Here is a 4,871-nt window from a genome sequence, read left to right on the forward strand (position 1 = left end):
TCATTTAAGAGATATGGTCCAAAAGATTATAGGTTCTTTTGAAAATCAACCAAAAGCAGTTTTTTTCAAAGCCCATATCATCAAGGTAAAATCTCCAAATGGAAAAAATGTTCCAAAGTGGCTTGTAGAGGACATCTTGAGCTTTCCAAAAGGTCCTAGAACTCTTCCATATCTTAAAAATTGAGGGAGATATGCCTTGTCAAAGTTGGACAAATTTGAGTAAAAAATGTGAAGCAAATATGGTTCAAAAGGAGTTTTCTTGCAAATGGGCCCAATATTTTTGATTCAATCTTGATCCTCAAGTAATCCAAGACTTCAAATCCAATTGCCACGAATTTATGGAATTTATTTGATTTATTATGATTTCTTTATTCATTTAAAAGGGATTAAATTCAATAAATAAAGTAAAAATCAAATATTTGGTTAGAGATATGATATTGATCAAATCCAATCACCAATTATACCTCATACTCAATATAATTTCGTGCTCTCTAAGATTGAATGAAAAATATTGAAATTTGGCCAATTTAGAAAGATTGAAAATCATATTCCAATCAAACTTCCAATGGTTGATTCATAATGTCATACCCCAAATTTGTCCTACCCTTATTCATCTGGCTTATAATTCACATGCATACACCATTTAAGTCATTCAACTCATGCATTCATATCATTGTTACCATTCAAAGACTGGCAAGAAAGAGCTTTTATGGCAAAGATCATGGCTTTGTTCTCATCAAAGTTTTCCTGGATTAGGGTTTTCTCATTCTCAACTCAAGGCACTGGTGAGAGTATACAAGCTTGTAATTCAACTAGTCATCCTGGATTAGGGTTCTTGACCAAAGTCAACACAGTCGACTTTTTGGTCAACACACTGATCAAGAGCTGATTTTATGAGAAAAGATGGTATGACGGCCGGGTGGAGGCGTTCAGTTGATTTCCATTGGTCAGAAACGGATTAATCGGGACTCCATTAAGATCGGAGAAAAATCAGAACAGTTGACTTTTGGGTCAAAATCGGGTCAATCACTCAAATATTGACTTTTGTCGGAAGATCGGTCAAGAAAAATCAAAGAACAGATAAAATCGGAAGTTTGACAAAAATTGCCAAAAATAGAGAAAATATCAAAAATGGCAAGTTTTTATACTTAGAAATTTTTTGGCTCTTAAAAAGTTTGATGAGAAGTCCACTTCATCCCTGATTAACACGTGGCAAATGGCATTTTTTTGAAACAATTTCCAAAATCAAAGTTATTCTCCTCATGGAGGAGAACAACTTTGTAGTTGGAAACTTTTTCATTTGAAGCTTGGTTGAAGAGCTATTGAGGTTTGAAGTTGAGGTTTTTCATTTGAATCAAGTCATAAGGCTGGGGAGATTTCTGGGCATACGTGAAGCATTTCATCAAACACGTGATGTGCCACATTTGAAGCCAATCTTAGGGCAATTCAGGAACCTTACAAATAAAAACTTGGTATGAACCTACTCTACTCCATTCCCTCTACACAATGAAACAAAACTCAAGCCATTTGGATGGATATTAAATCAATTATGAAGCTCCAAAGTCTCACCTTCATAAAGTCAAAGTCACGCATCTGGCTAGGCAGGATTCCAGGCCACACCCAGGCATTTTGTCAAACACGTGGCACACCAACTTTGAGACCAGTTTTAAGGCACTACAAGTCTTCAACGGGACCAAGATTGACACTAAGCCATTCCTTGCTATGTCCTTTATCCAATGGGCCCATGGTCATAAATTTTGGACGTGTATTGAATCAAATAGAAAGCCTCAAAGTCACGACCATACACATCATACTTGGACCGGCGATAACTTGTCACGCGCGCACATAGTCTTGGCAGTGGTGATTCTATGAGTTCAACGCCATTTATCTTCTATTTCCAAGCATCAAATCAAGGCCCTTTGAACACCGAACCTCTCATGCTCCCTGAGGACTTCAATTGGATGCCAAGTTTGTGCCATTTTGTGAGCTATGTTAGTAGTTATGGGCATACAAAGTCACCACCATGGGTGATCCATATGGGCAAGATGCTGAGCCAAGGTTTGTAGCATGCATAAGCAATATTCCACCCATACATTCCCATACTCAGCCATGCAATCTTCTATACACGTGCAAGGCATGCTGAAACTTACTACAAATGCGCAAGCTTCCTCATTAAGGATGGAAAAATGATACAATACATCACCCTCACCATAAAAACCGTACACCTCATACACCATATATAAGCAAAAGGCTCTTCACAAATTGAGGATACACACTTTTCCTTTCCCAGTTTTATTCATTCTTCTCTCCATCATCGCTCTATCATTTCTCTCTCTATAACGGCCTTGTAACAAACTCTAACAAACTTCATCTTCACCTTTCACCTTCACCAAGTCTCAGCCACCTCCATCATCAACAACCACCACAACCACCACCTTCGTCTTCTTCCTCAACTTCAAACCACCACCATTGAACCTCCTCCATCTTCATCATCATCTTCTTCTCATACTCACCATAACCGCATCCTTCAAACTCCATCGATCATCCACCTCGAATCATCTCTCCCGCTGCAAATCTATCATCAAAAGTCCGTTACTTCAAAGATTCATCTCTGCAAACTAGCATGAGCTCATTCCCCAGTCGAGGATCTACGTGAGAGGTTCGCAACAAGTGTAATCATCATCAACACCAAAGGCTCAGATCTGTGAAGTATCTCCCTGATCTCGTTGCAAGATATCAAAACAAGTAAGCCTAACTACTCTGCTCAGCATGTGTAGATGATAATGCTAGGTTACGTGATGTTATTTGCATATCTCAGATCTTGCGTATTCAGATTATTGGTTTCTTCCGATGCGTGTTCCATTGTATGCGTTCTGGCTGCTTGAAGTTGGCTTTGATCCGTATGAATTGATTGTTGTTGAAACGTTCTGAGCGCTTACTTAGTTTATGTGAGTGATTAGGATCGTGGCGTTGTGTTTAGCTTAGGCTCTTATGCTTGTTATTCATGCTAAGGTGTTAAAACATATTCGGTTAGGGAGTTAGAGTAAGATTCAGAGAAAACCGAGACAAGATTTGGATTCAGCTCGAAAATCCGAGCGGGACGACGGTAATAACGTGATTTTCTGGGCGTTTTTGTTTGCTCCGGCGAGGTCACGCCACCGGAAGTGATGACCGGAGAGCATCTCCGTCGTCTGGTTGGCTTGTCGGTGTTGATTCATATCGCTTACGTGTCGCTACACCACTGGCTCATGCTTCCCATTATATTCATATGTTGTTTTTATTAAAATGATTAGAACGTGAGGTGGAAGGCGGTGATTGGCTAGTGTGCAGTTTTTGTCCTTATTCATTTAAAATACCACCTGACCAATTGATACATGTGCACTTTTAATCCACCTTTGTATGTCACGTTGATGTTATAACAAAATAATACATGCTATGCTAATAAATGCTGAACTACATAAAAAATGAATGAAAAATGGCAAAGATGGAAGTGTGCAGCGTTGGGCCTTGCGCGTCTTTGGGCCCTCGCTTGTTCTCAGAATCACACCCCTGTTTCATTAGTGTACCTACAGCCTTGTAAACATGGGCCTGAGCGCCTGGCTCTTTACACCCCCTATCTTGGGCCCTGTTTTTTGCTTGTAAATAGTTTTAGTTAATTTGGAAACTGCTGTTGCACCCTCCCTTGCAGTGTAGATTTAGTTTTCGCTTTAATTTTGTTTTGTTCTCATTTTTAATTCATGAATCCATTTTAAATCAAATAAAAAATGCATATTAGATCTTAGTTCACTTCACAATAGTTTTGTTACTTTTAGGTGATAAAAGCATGATAAAACCTTTAATATTTTGTTAGATTTTTAGGTAATCTTCGACTTAGAAAACTCATAAAAATAGTAGATTTTTAGGTTAATTTTGGCATTTAATTTCCTCCACAAAAAGAGTCATAAAAATAGTTTTTGTGTTTATTTTTGCATTAAGGTTTGAAATTGCTTTTGTATCATTTACATGTTGATTTCTATATGATTTTGTGTGACTTTGTTACTTGACTTTGGCCATATTTTTTGGCCTATTTTTAGACTCCATTGGACCTAAACGAGAATTAGAATAACTTATATTAGAATTTAGGATTAGTTCCCTATTGCATTCTTTTTCTTTTTCAACTCTTTAAAACATTAATAAAAGGAAGATGCGAATCACATTAAGCAAGTGATAGAGAAATGAGTGGGATTCATTCCCTAATCTATTTCTCAATCACTTAGTGGCATAGAAACGAGTGGGATTCATTCCCTAATCTGTTTCTCGGTCACTACTTAATGGGAGAGAAACGAGTGGGATTCATTCCCTAATCTGTTTCTCAAACATTAATTAATGGGAGAGAAATGAGTGAGATTCATTCTCTAATCTGTTTCTCAAACATTACATAATGGGATGGAAGTGAGTGGGATTCATTCTCTAATCTGCTTCTCGATCATTATACATTTTATGTGATTCGAATCGTGAAGTAAACTTCCCTTAAAAAATACACAACCAAAAACACTTTAAAACATCTAACAATGGTTCAGACTAAAGCAAACTAGAGAAAGTGGTGAGTGGCCCGGTATTGGGTACTGTTCATCACTCATCTACCCTAAAAGACACAAACCAATCTCTTTCTCCTTCCTAAGGGCACCGTTATCTCCGCTCCATTGCATCCTAGGCGATCCCTTATGCAAGAGCGCGAGCGTTAACCCCGCCCAACTAAAAAACACAAAAACAAACGGAAAATCTTTAGCCGAGCTACGGTGACTCTGATTCCTGAAAAGGATACGTAGGCAGCGGGGTAGGGCCCGTGCGAGTACAATTCTTTATTTTCCCTACATTCGGCATTCATTCGC

Source organism: Vicia villosa, linkage group LG6 (genome assembly GCF_029867415.1).
Source record: "Vicia villosa cultivar HV-30 ecotype Madison, WI linkage group LG6, Vvil1.0, whole genome shotgun sequence".
NCBI classification, from domain to species: domain Eukaryota; kingdom Viridiplantae; phylum Streptophyta; class Magnoliopsida; order Fabales; family Fabaceae; genus Vicia; species Vicia villosa.